Source organism: Ptychodera flava, chromosome 1 (genome assembly GCF_041260155.1).
Source record: "Ptychodera flava strain L36383 chromosome 1, AS_Pfla_20210202, whole genome shotgun sequence".
Taxonomy (NCBI): domain Eukaryota; kingdom Metazoa; phylum Hemichordata; class Enteropneusta; family Ptychoderidae; genus Ptychodera; species Ptychodera flava.
In genome coordinates this window covers 61,666,783-61,684,689 of record NC_091928.1, presented here as the reverse complement: position 1 = coordinate 61,684,689, position 17,907 = coordinate 61,666,783, and positions in this window count along the sequence as shown.

The following is a 17,907-nucleotide window of genomic DNA, read 5'->3' as shown; positions in this document are numbered from 1 at the left end:
CTAAGAAAGAGGTGCAGGAGTGGTTAAAAACTCAGCTAACCTATAATCTACATAAACCGGTACCTCGTACTCGTGGCGCGTTCCGAAGGGGGAGGCGCGTTTTCGTAACATCGGTGGACGAGTTTTGGCAGCTGACCTCGTGGAATTCCCTCCCCCGTTCGCAAAAGAGAACCGTAACATTCGATACATGCTAACAGTAATCGATGTGCTCAGCAAATATGCATGGGCCAGGCCGATACAGTCAAAAACGGCGGATGATACGTTGCAGGCGCTACAAGACGTGATTAAGAAATCTGGGAGAAGGCCCGACAAACTTCAGACAGATGAGGGGCGGGAATTTACTAATCGAAAAATGCAGGGGTGGTTGGAGGAGTCAGGCATTCATTGGTTTCACACCTACAGTGACAAAAAAGCTAGCGTCGTTGAACGTTTTAATCGGACTCTTAAGACGATGATGTGGAAATACTTTACATATAAACAGACACGTTCCTGGCTCCCATTCTACCAGAACTTCTTGAGAATTACAATAACACCGTACACGGAAGTATCAAAATGAAACCCGTCGACGTAACAGAGGAGAACGATTGGCAGGCATTTTATACACTATTCGGTCCTGAGTTGGCAGCCCTGGGAGTTGACCCTGAATTCAAGCCGGGAGAACGGGTTCGAATTACAAAATACAAGACCACTTTTAAGAAAGGATATTTACCAAATTGGACAGAGGAGATTTTCGTAGTTTCAAAAGTGGTGTACGCAGCTGGACTAGGAACACCACCAGTTTACAAAATAAAAGATCTGAATGGAGAGGAAATACTCGGCACTTTCTACTCCGATGAACTTCAGAGCGCTGCTGGAGCCGACGAGCTGTACAGAGTAGAACGAATTTTGAAGACGAAAAAAATTAGAGGAAAGAAATATTATCTGATAAAATGGCGCGGCTATCCAGAAAGTTTCAATAGTTGGGAGCCGGAGGAAAATGTTATTAGTACTACGTAAGTACTTCGTAAGTTCCTGTGCTGGTACTTGTCAAGTACTACGTAAGTACTAACGTAAGTATTTACGAAAGTTATTCAGTAAGTACCATGGACGAAGTCTTAATTTCTTGAAAGCCGAAAGTGTCAGTTTACCACCTCGCTTCCACCCCCCACCTGGCCAATTATTTATCATGTACTGTCGTAAGTAATGTTCACTTATTGCATCTTGTTTGGCCGTATGTGGATGAGGTGGTACAGGGAAGGATCCGGAGCCACATATTAAGTTTGCAAGATCTTCAAAGCGACTTCTCATGTTGCCATTAGCTGTTCTTTCGAGTCCCCATTTTTCAGCTTTATCTATAAGTTCTGGTTGAAGTATAATGTACACAACTGACATGAGCCATAGACAAGTAACTTCAAAGTCCACCCTTTTCATCATATCAAGTGCCTGTAAGTCAAAAGAAGCATTATAAGCGTGCACAGATTCACAAGCATTAAGAAGTTTGTGTAGGTTCTTGAGTGAGACTCGAGGTTGTTCTAGTTGTTCTTGATTAGGTGGATAATAAGCTTTTTCAAGTTCCTCCTTGCTGAAACCGTCTATTAAAAATCCTTGGCTGCCGCTGCCCCATGCAATTCCAAAGTCAAAAGCTCGTGGAAAATCTACTGGCCCGACTGTCTCGGTATCAATTGTTGGATTAAGTATATTATTGAGAACTTCATGCGTAAGAGCGTTCCGAATTACCAAACATGGAAGCCTGTAGTCGTGCAAATTTCTAAGAAAGTCTGTTTGAACTTGTTGTGAATCTCTTCTAGTTCTTTTAAGGCGGTTATTTCGTACGACCTGGCTCGAGTCAACACATTCCGCCTGCAATAATACCAAGGCATATCTTTGAATATGATAATGAAACTATGTAAATGGTTAAATGCTTTCTTTCGCTGCCACGGAAACGCCCCGGATTCTAGAAAAAGTCAGATGTTGAATTATGGAAGAGTCACAAATAATGTAGCGTTCTGAAGGGAGGCCCTCCCACTCCCCCTCCCCCTCCCCAGCCTGATATTGTAAACTAAGAGTATGTTCTATAAACTGTTTCTGAAAATCGGCAATCGAAACGTGGCGCCCATTATAAAAGTCGGCAATGTTGCTGGAAAAACTAGTGTCAAATTCTGGTACGTGATACGGATCCAAATTTAATGCATCGTAACTCTTACCACTTCCAGTTGGTCCATTTATGAATATGTATGGCATTTTGGGATACTATATCATAGAAAATTTTTTTTTTAATTATTTTTTTATTAAGATATATACGATAATACAATGACAATCCTTTCTATTTCAACTGCAATAAAAATACTTGAAACCGGAGAAGGCGTCCGAATCAGTGACGGCAAACTCATATTTGAAGAATCTTTGGTAGATCCTTTCATATACGTAGACAGTGAGCTAGAAGTGGTTTTCCCCATCGGACCTAAGTATGGTTCTAAAGATCCTGCTACATGCGATGAAATGTGTGTCCGTTGGCAACCGAGTCTTCAAAAGTTTACCGATTTAATAATATTCCGTACCCTAGGTGAAAGTTTCGATGCAAGCACTGCTAAAAGTTATGCTGCAAGCCTGGCCGCTCACTCCAAGAATACTACTGGATTTTACAATCCATCTAAAGTGTATCAGAAGCGAGGGAGCGAGGCACAGATAAAGTATTTTAAATTTCGGTTTAAAAGAGGGGACGATTTCGCTACATGTATTGATATGGTTCAAGAAATTGACTGTGCTTTTAAAACAGTGAGCCATTGCCAGTCCGAGAAAATCCTGCTATTGTACCTCGTAATATCCGGAAAGGTAGTAAGATAGAATTCTTAGCATTTAAACCGCGCTTAAGTAAGCGTGCTCTTTCTTTCACTGTTGAGAGGTTATTTGTGCTGCGCCTAATAAACCAGAAATTCAAGATGCGGAAGAACTAGTCGACTTAGAAAGATTAGGTGAGATATATAAACAAATAAATGCTGACAAAAATATTATAGTGGATTTGATGACCTATCATAGAATAATTATTTTTCATTTTAAAATTTTTTAGGATAGTATATATCATAAAGATTATTATGGCCCGTCGATTACATACAGCATTCAAGGGAGCAGTTTTACGAAAAGAATTTCCTGAAGTCAAGCGAGTCAAGGATATCGGGGAGCTGGTGGATATTGAAGGTATGGTCAAAGAAAGAAAGATGTACTCTGTTTATACCGAAATGGAAGTCAAATTATCGGATCCGAAAACTGGTAATACACAAAATCGTACATTGCCTGTTAAATTAAAAGATACATACACAAAAGATGTAAGAGGGGCGGATGTGAAACAACAATTAATAGATCGCTACGATCGTATGCTTGATACAATTGAAGCTGTTGAGGGTTCTGGTCTCGTTCTCGAGGAGATACTTAATTTTGAAGTAATTCTAGTAGAAGTTTTACTCGGTGCCGGGGCTGGCGCAGTCCAACTTCCCGGATGGTTAAAAAATAAGCATTGTGTGAGCGAACTTATTCTACAGGTGGGGGTCGAGAATTGTTTTCAGTATGCCGTCGTAGCAAGTATAAAGTTGAGCGATCCCGAGTTTCGTGAAAAGAGGGGTGGTCAGGTAAGGAGAAACTGGAAGACGTACGCCCCATTTATGGCTGACTACTGTTGGGAAGGTATTCCCTTTCCTACGCCCGCCGATCTGACTGTGTTCAGGCGCTTCGAGCAGCAAAATCCGGGAGTCCAACTTCAAGTGTTTCAGATCCACGAGTCCGATCCCGACCCGTCAGACATAACTGTGTTATATAGCGGAGCCGAGGGACCCGTTCTGGGAGCGGATCGGGTAGCAAATATATTACTGATAGTTGGTTGGAACGGGGGTCACTTCGTGCCAATTACTTCGTTAAATCGTCTTCTTAATTCTCATACTAATCGTAAGAATAAGCACAGAAGGAAGTGTATTTGCCCGGTTTGTAAAAGAGGTTTTAAGTCAACAGAAGAATTAGAAAAACATCAGGTATACTGTGGAACAGACGCCGCCCAGCCAGTTTTTCCTAAGGAAGTATGTCAATTCGAAGGACATCGGAAGAAGGTTCCTTCTCCCTACGTAGTCTATGCAGATACTGAGGCAATTATTGAGAAGGGGACCGGTCGACATATTCCAATTTGTCTTTCGTATGTTATGGTGGAACGGGGGTGGGCCCCTTCGGAACGGCGGCCAAAAGTTTATGGTAAAAGAACATTCACAGGTCTCTCCTGTGTTACAGAATTTCTAAAGGATATGAAAGAACGGGCCGAGTATTATTCGAAATCGTATTATTGGAAAATAATACCGATGAAAGATCCTTCTAATTACGACAATCCAGTCTGTATTGCATGTGGAGAGCCGGCAGGATACCGAGTAGTGAAGGAGGGGGCGACTTTTTATTGCGAGGGATGTCGACCGTCGAGAACCATTCCTATCTACTTTCACAACCTCAAGGGATACGATGGTTCTTTTATTTTGAAAGAATTACATGAAATAGATGATGGTCCCGGACCAGAGCCTAAAATCATAGCTAAGACGAGCAATGGTGGAATTATGGGTCTCTCGAAAACATTTATTTTTAGTGCCTCAATTGTTGTTGATGGGAAGAGGGAGATAAAGAAACGTTTCTTTTCTATAAAGTTTATGGATAGTGCTCAGTTGATGATGGGGTCGCTCGCGAAGTTGGCAAAAACTGTGCCGGAGGATGGGTGGACGGTACCACTTTCGTACCCGGACATTCAAAGGGCGAAAGGTTTCTTCCCCTACGAATATTTAGACTCGGTTGACAGACTAGAAGAGGGGGAGCTCCCGGAGAGGGGCAAATTTTATAGCGAATTAACGGAAGAGGGGATTTCTGAGTCTGATTACGAACATGCATTGAAGGTGTGGGACGAAGTTGGATGTAAGACGATTCGTGATTATATGGAATTCTATTGTGAGACTGACGTTCTACTTCTTGCAAATATATTCGAAAATTTCCGTGACACATGTTTAGAAGCGTACAAGTTAGATCCAGCCCACTATATGTCGGCGCCCGGCTTGACATGGGATGCTATGTTACTTTACACAGGTAATAAATTTGGGCTCATTCAAGATGCTGAGCAGATGAATTTCGTACAGAGGGGGATTCGAGGCGGTATCAGCCAGTGTAATATTCATTACTTACAGACAAATCATCCTGCTTACGTCGCCGAAGGGGCTGGTGAAGCTGGCGGGAACTGGGATCCAGAGAAGCCGGTGACCGAAATAAAATATCTCGATGCAAACAATCTCTACGGCTGGGCAATGAGTCAGGCAATGCCCACGGGCGGACTTTATTGGATGACGATGGAAGAGTGGGACGAATGGTATGCCCGAGACGGCGGAGCTGGCGGGGCGTGGGGACCTGGCGCCACCTTTCCACCAAGTTTTCTAGAAGTAGACTTAGAATATCCGGTCGAATTACATGAAGAACACAGCGATTTGCCATTAGCGCCACATCACTATGAATTTCCGAGGCAGGGCACTCGACTGATTACAAGTGTGTTGGACAGAGAGAGATACGTCTTACACTACAAGTTGCTGGAATTCTATCTTCGGATGGGAATGAGATTGAAAAAGATTTATCGGGTGCTTGCTTTCGATGAGAGGGCATGTCTCGCGAAATATATTGACTTTAACACTAAAATGAGGGCAAAGGGAAAGACAGATTTCGAAAAGAATTTCTATAAGCTGATGAATAATGCAATGTTCGGTAAGACAATAGAGGATGTTCGAAAGTACAGAGACTTTAAATTTGTTTCGGACTGGAACGGTACGGATAGTGGCCGTAAAAAGATTCAGAAGTATAATCCAAAGACGAAACATATAACTTTCATAACTTCCGAAGAGGATGGCGATTCCTGCGACAGTGCCCTACTGGAACTGAAAACGGATGAGCATAGATATGTAACACAGTTTTCATCAGCCCCGCAGTACTGGAACTTTCTAAGCTGCTTATGTATGAGACGCATTACAATTACTTTCGAAAGCAGTTCCCTGGAATACGATTAGCCTACATGGATACTGACAGTTTTGTTTACAGTGTACCGATCCCGGATCCGGACGTAACTTTCAATGATATAGTCCGAGAAGATGTTGAAAAGAATGGTGAGAAGTCTATATATGATACTAGTGGGATGTCCGCCAACTTTCCGAAGATTAATAAAAAAGTGATAGGTAAATTTAAAGATGAGTTGAATGGTGTACCTATTCTTGATTTTGTCGGCATACGCTCGAAAGTGTATGCTTTTCGAACTCCCGTTTCCGAGACGAAAAAAAATAAAGGGGTTAAAGATGTTTGTGTTAGAAAACATTTGAACTTTGAAGACTATTATGATCTGTTTAAAACTGGGAAGGAGCCCGAGCAGGCACAATTTGTACAGTTTGTACGGAAAAAGGCTGGAGAAATCCGTAGTGAAAAGCGTAGTAAAATTATGATGGCGCCAAATGATATCAAGCGTGTGCAGTTATACGATCTGGACACGGGCGAATGGCTGGCAGAAACACGGCCGATAGGAATGAGTTATGGTTAAAATTGTAAAGACTTTAATCTACTATTTTCAACAGATACCTGGGCATCACTGATAACATAAACGTGGGCAAACATATTATGATCGCGAGCGTCTTCGTTAGCGTCGTCGCCATCCTTAATTGAAGTGTCTTTCTTCAAGATTTCAAGCTGTATTCCGTCCTTTGTGTTCATTACTTTAAGACCATTTCCATGAAACTCAATATCTTTAAAACTACGCAGATCGATAAACAGACAGAATGCACCCGTCAAATAACTGGCTTCATCTAAATCAATTTCACACCAATCTTTATCTTCAGCAAAATACCGTCGTGCCTCTCGCCAAAATTGTCTTGGTATCATCTTCTGAGCGTACACTTTATTTGCAATGCCTTCGATTGATACAGACACAGATTCAATGCGTGGATTATGGTAAAGTTCACTGTTCGCAAACCTAGGAAACTCTTGATCAGTGAATAGTATCGCGATACCTCTAATGCTACGTCGTGGCACATTTATATTTTCATTGATAACCGTGGTTGATTCTTTGAATGGGATTGTTCTAAAATAATGTATATGCTCGTAGAGAAAACTTTTCCCACTGTTGTATAACCGGCAGTTGACCTCGCGAGTTCGGGGTCAGTTATTGTTTCGTATTCCATTTGAATGTTTTTTAATTTATAATTGGCGTTATTAGTACCAGAGGTATGGACAATTACTTGGGAGGGTGGTGACAACGTAATTTCCCATTCGATATGACTACCTAACTCTTTTGGATATGCAACCCCATGGCCTGTTATGAGGGGATGAGTGAGACGAATAGCATATTTGTTTTATACGTGTCAAAAACTAAAAGATCGCCTATTCTTGACCTATCGTCATTTGCATCGGCCGCGCCACTTTTCAATTTTCTCAGATTTTCGCTCTGAATTCCGTACAGTGTCATATTTGCTCTCTCCTTTTTATGTTTGAAAATATCGCGATAACCTTCGAAAAGGTTATATTTATTCAAATTGAAAAGTTCCTGCCCCTCGAATGTGAGTTTCATACGCTCCACCAAATTTTTTGCAACATTTTGTACTACACGGGTATTTCCACCTCCATTACTTCGAGATCAAAACTAGGTCGAAAGTATCTGGAACTAGTACTACTCCGCTTTCTAACTTTGGACATCGTATGATAAGTGTTTGGCCTGGATCTGCCTCACTTGGATTATGGGCAATCACATGATGAGTTCTTTCTGACTTCGTTCCCTTCGGTATTCGGTTGGTGAAAGTCGGTGATAATGTTCTATCGTACCCCATTTTCGTGTAATGTATATAGTAGAAGAAAAAAGAAAATTAATCACATCTTTACATAAATATTTCCGTCTGCCTGAAAGATAAATCGATTGCCTGTGTCGCGAATCAATCGAAGAACCCAATATTCTTGTAAATGTTGGACTTCCATTTCATCATTGTCAATCTCCTGAAAGACGTTTATGAATTCTAGTCGCTTAAAGAAGTTAGTCTTTGACATTCCTTCACGAAAGCTAAAATGTTATGATAAAGATTATCATCTTTGAGTCGGACACCTGGATTTGCTCGAAGGATATGGCGATTTACCCGCCGAAGTTTGCACCATTCCAATTCGACAGAGAAACCAAACAGGTCTTTATTTTTAGAAAGAAACTTTGCAATATTCTTTTCACCAAACATGCGCGGCCATATATTAGTACATAATTTTATTTATAATGACTAATGTTAATCCAGTCAAAAATATCCATAGCTGTTCTCCAACAAATCCAACCACCGATCCTGCTGTTTTTAATAGAAAACTGACAAGGGAGCCGATTAAACCTGGTATTGCAGCAGCACTTTTTGCGGCCAAGGTTTTTAACCATTCACCAAATTGCTTTACAATTTCTTTCGCTTTTGTATATACTTTGGGCGGACCTGAACCACCTGTGTTTGCTCCAGTTCCTGCTCCCCCTCCTCCTCCTTTAGTTACAGCCAGGGCAATTGTTGATATTGTCATTCCAAGGGCAGTCAGTATTGCAGCGATTGTAATACCATTTCGTTTAAATAACTCTGTCAGCTTCAGCCTGAGTGACAATTCTGGATCGGAAATTACATCACGAAGAGACCTAGTCGTAGTCAGTCTTTCACGTGCCCCACTGATCTTACCATGTTCGTATTCAATTCGATTGTCAATTTTAGCTTCTCTTGTTATGAGTTCAGCTAGTAGTTTCTCGGCTTTTTCTTTTGCTTGGGTGTGTTCTACAGGAATTTCCTCTAACTGTTTTTCAACTTCTCTTTTCTCTAGCCTTATTTTAACTTTTTCATTGTTAAGGTCGCTAATACGCATATTCGCAATCTTTAATTCATCATTAATAGCTCTATATTCTGGGTTTAGATTGTTCCATTGTTCGATTTTATTTTCAAAAGCTTGTATTTTATCTGCATTACCAGAAGCATCTTGCCGTAAGAATGTCAGTTCATCTTTGTATACACCCATGTCTTCTGGCGTCATCTTCTCAGCCGGTATTTTATCATTTTTCACATCTTCAGAATACAATGTACGACTCACAAATTCAGGCTCTGCGCTAGAGCGACCTCCGAGTACATCTCTCATAAATTCATGTCCTCCTTTTTCTCTCATTAATGTGGTGAGCTTATAAAATCCACCTCCTCTATCTTTAGACAGCTTGAGGTTTTTATAATACAGCTTTCCATCCCTAATCTCAGATTCCATAACCAATACATTTAGTGCATCCTGATCAGTAATTTTATTCTCCTTTAAGAATTTATTAACCATTCTTAATTTTTCATCTGCTCTAAGTTCAGTCAAGCGATCAACCTTTGGGCTAGCAAGGAAAGGATCAGCTTCTGCAAGGGCATTATCATCGTCTATGAAGTATGTTTCAGCAGTAGCGTCATCATCATCATTTAAATTTGCATCATCGAAATCCTGAAGTGGTATATTTTCTTCTCCTCCTTCTGCCATATTGTCTTTCTATATTACTACAATTATTTTTTATCCCCCCTTACATATACAGTAAAAAATGCACATCTCAGTTGTTGAAAGCGTTGAACAATTGGCTGATTACATAGAAAGAACAAGTGCTGCATATCGACGAAGTTATAAATTAATGGGTCGAATTGATATGGCTCTTAATGTGACTAAGGGAATTCTTGTAAGTTCTGCTGTCATAGCAGCAATTCCGACAGTTCCAGTTCTTTTAGCTTTAACTCCTATACCAGGTGTTATTATTGATGTAATACAGGGAAAAACAGGAGTATCAAAAAGAAGAGAGAAGTATAAACATTATTATGTGCAATATAAGCAGTTGTTTACTCAAATACAAGAAAAAGGTGCAACAACAGAAAATGGGTCAGAACTTATTCAAAACATATTTCATCAGGCACTAGAAATACAAAAACAAGAAGGATTTAGTCCACCGCTGGAAAGATACCTAAGACATTATGGATTGAATGGATATGAAAGTTAGTTAACTAGAGTCGTTCAGAAAAAATTCCACAGAAAATTTTCTGAAAACTGTAGAATGGCAGACATTGAACATGACATCACAAGTTGCTAAGCAACTGGAACGGTATTGCGAAATTCCTGGAAAGCCCCTGCTGGAAAGGTATTGCACAACAGTGTTCCGATAGGGGTATTGCGCAACATCCCTATGGTTCCGCTCGTTCCGACGACTCCAACATAGTGAAAAGGGACCAGCCAGCAGATATTGATAAAATCCACATCCAGAAGACGAGAATCAGCTCCGGAACCGTAACCGAAGGGTTGCCTTTGTAAGAGCAGACCGGCTCTGGTACATCTCAGTCAGAATCTATCTAACAAATGAGAGAATAGAATGTCGTTCCGTTCTAATACCCAGTGAGTCATAGCTAGTGTATTGCGCAAGTCCAGGACCTGACTCAGAAGGGAATTTCCCTGCTTAGTTCAGGACAATGCACTGCTGCGCCAAAATTGTTGCGCGTGCGTGAGTTCGTATATAGGTCAGGGTCATACTTTAGTTACATGGATGGTTAATTTTTCCTTCGCTCCCTTTAGATAAATGAATAAAATGGTGTAAAAAATTCTTATTTATCCCAGTTGGGAATAAAAACTTACTACTCATAACAAATGTCACACCAAAGATATGATCATCATCAAACGCAAATACTGGATTAAAATTTATGTCTTAAACTATATAATGCGTCACATTTTTTCCACCTTAGAGCAAGAGTGATTTTATCAAGTTAACTAATTTAAGTACAATGTTAAGTTAAAACCATTAAATTGAGTGACATCTCTGATATCTGTGAAGCGGTCACATTACCTTCCACGCTAAAATATTTAACATAACTAAGTTCACTTTATTCAGCAAATTGGACAGCGCTTCTGTTGACTGGTCTTCTGAACAAACGGTCTGAACAGTCACCATCTGATAATTAAAAAGACTGATCAGCTATGAAAGTGATAAAATATCAGAACACAATCTTTGATATTCTCTCACAGTGAAAATTTCTGATCTCCGACGAATGTGTTCCTGAAAAACATGAGTCTTATTGATATGGTGAGCTGAAGTATACACTCTCTGTGCATTTTGCACGGAGATGGTGCTACTGTACAAGTCAAACACGTGAAACTTCATAACGGAATAGTTTACAAAGAATAACAGCTCTGGTGATCAAAATCACCATGATGGCTCTTGGCATAGTGACACAAACTAACGATCCCATCTAACAAACTGATACGTCATGGTTGGTCAAAGTGATTGCTATGTTGCGAGTTTCCTGACTTCAATCAAATCCCCGACGTGTGAGCACCCTGTATACACCCTGTACTCTGTACTCTCCCGTACATTTGAGTTTGTGAATAGCTACTACGGAAAATGTGACAATGGTCTTCTGGAGTTAAAGCGCCTTCTATGTCTTTGTATAATCATTAAAAATCCTATTTGAAATTACTTGAAAATTAGATTATCTGTTCGTTGTCAGCAATGTTTGGCTAATGGCCTCGTCATCGTAATATTTTTGCTAGAAGAATTAACAGACATCGATCCAATCAACAACACTTCACAGAAAGCTGTAACGTCTTGTACCATCTGGTCAGTCTCTATTGAGGAGAACCTTGAAGTAAAACCCATTGTATTCTGTTCTGAAAAGTCTTTAACCAACTCAAAAAATCGTCCGTTGATACTTCGCTCTGCCGTTGAATGATGTCTCTGTGTTCCTGAGTCAAGAGGTTTTAACTTTTCCGAGGCGAAGCCTGAAATGTTCAATGGACGACCATTAAGTAAAGCATAGAGACGGTGTTAATAAGCAAGGATTCGGGTATTCGACGATTAGATTGTAACTTATTCGCAAGACTCACAAACTGACCAGACACAATAACGAGGAGGATCGTTACGGAATTTTAATTACCGAAGGAGGCTGAAATATGAAAGAAAATAGAGATACAAAAGATAGAGAAGGTTACAGATTGTGCAAGAATATTTACTGTACCAAAATTGACGCTCTTTGGCAAAACGAGTTGGGTAAACCTTTTCATCGTACTGTGCTTTACTGTCACAGAGGGAAAATATTCAATAATTACCATCTTTAAAGTGCGTATACCTTCAAAGCCGATCAACGAAAGAATGGCCGTCATTTACATGTTAATGTCAACAAATAGGTCTTACTTAGATTTACCCGAAGTTCAGCCTTTCTTTTCGGTGTTGGTGAACGTTTTTCCGGTTCATGTGTTCCTCTCTTCTTGAGGTTGTCCATCTTTTCTTTCTGAATCTGTAATCTCTCAGAGTCTTCGATCTCAAAATCTTCTAGGGCCTTCCTACTTTCTTCGTCGTCTTCAAAGTATCGCACTCTTAGAACAAGAAGCTGTGAATAAATTAGTGTCGGATGTCAGTCGTTATCATAATATTATATCAGCTGAAAGTCTTTCGATAATTTGCAAGTAGCATGAACTTGTTTCCATTGTATCTGTTCAAACCATACAGCTTTTCATAGTTTATAGGTTTTGGCCGGTTTTGTTCACGAGGAACGCCAGCTATTATTTGTGTAGCGCCGTCTCGCAGTCGTTTTAAAGCACATCAGCACGAATCATCAAGGAAGTACTCACGAAACTTTGAGGAAAGACAAGCCAAATACCAAGTTCACTAATTATAATAATTATTCGTTTATCAGGACAAATCCAAGTAGTATTATAGAACCCTAAGGAACGAGATTTTATAAAAGAGAAAATGATGCGTCAAAACGTTCCACGGGTAAGGGAGACTTTGATGAGACTTAAAGTTTGTGTGAGAATACTAGTACTGATATTATATGATTAGAGTAAGTTTGTAAAGAGTGCGTGTTTCAGAAAAATTCGTAATTCCTGATGTAAAAATTACATTGCAACATATAACAAAGATAGAAAATATATTTAGTGACACTACATCTAACTCGACATTGTCGCTACCATGTTGTAAAACTGATTTTTATGCCATTCAGAGATACTCTGGTTGGAGGTTTCTTACAACGAACATCCACACCATTAAGGCGCCCTCATCTCAATGAAAATGCAACATGCTAAGAGATAGACAGTTAGAAGATGATAGTCTGTGGTTCCCATAACAACAGTTGTTAGCCTCGTTATGATGAAGATAGAATGAAGTAAACTGGCGGCTATCTTCTCACTGAAACAAAAAGAGATATCATAAAAGATACACAAATAAACAGTAACACTCAAAAAAACAAACAAAACTGTTATAAATGAACCTAAGGCCAGAAAGAAAATAATAAATTGTTTATCGGAATCGCCGCTTCTACTTTGCCCGATTTGGATTTTTTTGTTTCTGCAAATTCATACTTCTGCATTGCAAATACTTTAGTACCGCCGCTGGCGGCGCCCTCACTTCGTCGGGTTTTCGCCCAGGGTTTTCGCCGACATGTGGGATTCTGAATGAGACTTCCAACGTGTCTGCACTGAGCTCTGTCAACAAGTTGTTGCGACGTCTGAATTTTGCAAATTACGACACAAACTGGGTCAGTTTTTAGCTGAAATTCCACCATGACTATTAATTTGATCGCCAGCAAAAAAATTTAAAAAATTTCGCTCGCCGCTCCTGAACCTTGGTCCAAAAAATCTGATGAACAAGATATTTCTCTGACCTAAACAATATCCTATATTTATTTATTTATTTAAATATTGACATATTTACACTTTTACACTTTTTTACTAAGCGACCGAGTTACTCGTGGCTCAAATACACAGAGAAAAAAGCAGCGAATATCAACACAAAGAACAAAAATAATTACAGAGGAACATTTCTTTTATGAATTGTTTCACTTTCACCTTAAACGTTGTTATTTATTTATTTATTTATTTACACTTTTTATGAGCGACCGATTTACTCTAATGAGTAATATTCTTCGAGGCTCACGCCAATAAATACAGCAAACATAAATTGATAGGATACAAAAAATAAATAAATAAATAAAAAAATAAAACAAAACAAAAAAGCAAAAGTTCTTTTACAACGAAATGCGAGTCACAATAAATTTTTTCAATAAATTTTTAAACTTATTTTCATTACATGCGAGTTTTTACGTCAACTGGTAGGCAATTCCATGCTTCTGTTGCTGTCGCTCTATAATGGAATGTTCTTTTGCCAGCATTTGAAAAACAACTTGGACTGTAGAAATTTAACTCTGAAGCTGACCGTGTAGAATACAAATTTACGTGACTTTGAGGAATAAATACATTACAGAGATAATGTGGAGCAGTATTTGATATACATTTGTACACTTTAAAGGCGAGGAAGTAAAAAAAAAGCTGCCTTACTGACATCACATCAAACGTAGAAAAGAGGTCAGCAGATGGATAATCATAGGGTAAATTAAACAAGACACGCAATGCTCTCTTTTGCAGATGAAAACCTTATCCAAATTATATTCTGTAGTGTTACCCCAAACAATAATACAGTAATCAATCGAACTTAGGATTAAACCATAATATAACAAGATTCGATTATTAAGTGGGATAAATGGGCGAAGTCTGCGAATTAGACCAATCCGTTGACTTAGTTTCTTACATAGATTATCGACATGAATGCTCCAAGATAAAGTTTCATCAAGAACCACTCCTGATACAGAACCATGTCGTACACTAGATATTTCACAACCTCCCATCATTACAGATAAAGAATTGGCATTTCTGATACGACCCAACTTATGCGGAGTTGTTATAATAAAACACTTGGTTTTAGAGACATTAATACGCATAGAATTAGAGGCTATCCAATTAGAAATTGAACGAATTTCAATATCTTTTGCATCATTTTCTTCTGTAATATTTTGACCTTTAGCAAGAAGTGTTTGATCGTCTGCATACATGTGTTAACTTGAAATATTGACAGATAACGGCAGATCATTCATAAAAATAATAAATAAATCTCTTGACCCATGTAATTTACAAACTGCTCTCGATCAGAGAGGTAGGATTTAAACCATTCTATAACACTACGTGATAAACCATACATTGACAAGTTATCTAGTAAAATATTATGATTGATGAGATCAAAAGCTTTCGACAAATCTAGAAGAAGAGCACTATTTATATAACCATTATCAATATTGAATAAGATCTCATCAGTCAAACGAATCAAGGCAGTTTGACAAGAAAAGTATTTTCTAAAACCAGATTGATTGTCAGGAAGCAGGCCCATACCAGAAAAATAACTAAATACAGCATTGTGGATATGTCTTTCCAGTATTTTTGAAAGTGCCGGTAGCACTGAAATGGGACGATAATTAGACATATCATTAATATTACCCGTACCTTTGTAAAGTGGAATAACCCTGGCACATTTGAAGGCAGTAGGAAATACAGAATAAGTTATGCAAATATTAAATAAGTATGTCAAAATATCAGAAATTACAGATGCTCCAATTCTTAAAAGTTTACTATTCACATTATCTGCACCAGTAGATTTTGCTTGTAACAATGAATTGTATACAAATTTTTTCCTTGTAGGAGGTATTTCAAACAAAGGGAAACCTTCCAAGCGACTCTCTGTAAATTGCCTCAGTAAATCAAAATTATCAGTCCAACTGGGCGGTGAAAAACAATCAGTAGAATGTGTGAAAAGGCGTACAAATAAATTGGCTATATCATCATGTTTTGTATAGCAAATTTGAGTTGATCACACTATTGTAGACCTGTCATATTGTAGCAGGTTTAGAGTCATTACTGGTCAACATATCATGAAAGTATTGCTTTTTAGCCTTAGTAATGAGGTGCACTACATAGTTACGGTTCCGTTTGTAATCGTTCCACAAAGCTGGTGATGATGACGTCTTGGTGTATCGAAGAGACAAGTCTCACATCTTAACAGCTCCCAGGATGTCACAGGTCAGCAAAGCTGGTTGTCTAAATCATCTGATGGGACGCTCAATTACAGGATAGTTCATATCACAAATCTGATTGAATATTGAAATCCACTTATTAAAAGCAGCATTCACATCATTATGAAAATTCAATAAATACCATGGACCATCAGGAAGATCCTGAATGAATTTCCGCTCCTTAAAATTTTTAAAAGATCTATAGCGAACATGAATATGACTACCAGACTGTATGCGATGGCCATTCAATTTACGACAAGTTAAAACAGGAAAATGATCTGAGAGACCAATATCAGAAATGCAGGTATTCACGAAATTTTCATCGTTTGTTACATACATATGATCCAAACAGCTTTTAGACGCCGGGCGTGTAATACCTTGCCCTAATTCTACTACATTAAGAGACATCAATGAACGAAAAAAAAAATTTGAGAACCCTGATCAGATAGGATATCGACATTAAAATCCCCACAAACTATCATTTCATTGCCTTCAAAGAAACCCTTTTCTAAGTTTTGAAGAATAAGACGATCAAAATCACTGGTAGAGCTTGGTGGACGATAAACATTAGCTATGAGAAAACATTTACTCTTAGAGGGCTACATTTCAATCCACATGATTTCTAACTTATCATTTTCCAAATAATAACGTCTAACATGGTCGATTTCAGATTTGATGTATGTGATCAGACCGCCACCATGCTTGCCGACTCGGTCTTTGCGTTCCAAGTTATAATTATCAATAAGAAATTCTGGGAGTAAATTGTTCTCGGATAGAAAACTTTCGACAATACAAAGAACATCAACATCATATAGAAAACTGTTTGTAATAGAGTTAAGTAAAAGTTTGATCTGGTCTATCTTGTTAGGCATATGTTGAACATTCCACGAGCAAAGGGTGATGCCATTACTGTTAACACTGTATCCGGACTCGGCATGATCTTCTTCGCCAAGCATCTAATGGTTTTGAACTTCATTACAAAATCTCGCTTTGTGTCCTTTCATACCGCAATTCCAACAATCAATGGCGGCTCCATGTTGACACTCTCTGCACTTGACCCTCTTCTCCGCAAAGGAAACATTTAATTCGATGATTATTCGCGTTGTTAGAGAATCTCAGAGAATTGTCATTATGTCGACGAGTTTTATAAACTCTGCGTTGGTTCCCAACGCGACGCTGATCGAATATTTGTCGATCAGAGACAGTACGATTGGCATAACGAATATTACGTATTTACGATATCGAGGTCTGGAATCAATCGGCTCATAATTCCGCTGAGAATGTTGAAAGTATAGGACTTGCGCCGAGTCGCAAAGTAGGCTGATAGGTGACCATTTCGAAGGAGAGAATAAACACCGGCATAGGACAAATGAACACCATCTCGAAGAAGTAATGAAGGAACAATAGCATTGTTACTATACCGAAATGACATGTCGTTATCGATAAAACAGCATCTTTCTTTTTCGCATAGATTTGCAAGCAGCACACTAACTTCTTTCACAGTGGACTGAATAGCCGGATCGTCCACTCGTGGGCAAATGCTTAGAACTGTTACTTTACCGTATATGATTTGTTTGGTTTCTTTGAGAAGCAGCTTGTATTACACCAATTCATCAACACTATACAAACTTGAAATTAAAAAAAAATAATCGCTTATCTGAGATCAACTTCGTTTAAGTATTTTCTCGCTTATTAGTGCATGTGGAAACACGTATTGCCAATTTAACCGAATGACACAAGAGCCGCAAAGTGGTTTCATGTTGAAATAAATAAGGGACTTGGTAATAACCGATAGAAGTCTTATTGTGAAATTGGTCGACTCATTTAAGCGGTGACTTCCAATGCTCAATAAAAATTAAGCGGAGTGCTTTCATTTTGAGTTGTCTTTTAACTTCAATGACTTCAAAGCTTTAGTGCAGTCAAAAACTTAGAGCGTTGCATTCCTTTTAGAAAACATTTAGCTAAGAAACAATGGGGCATCTTCTCTTAATCAATGGGG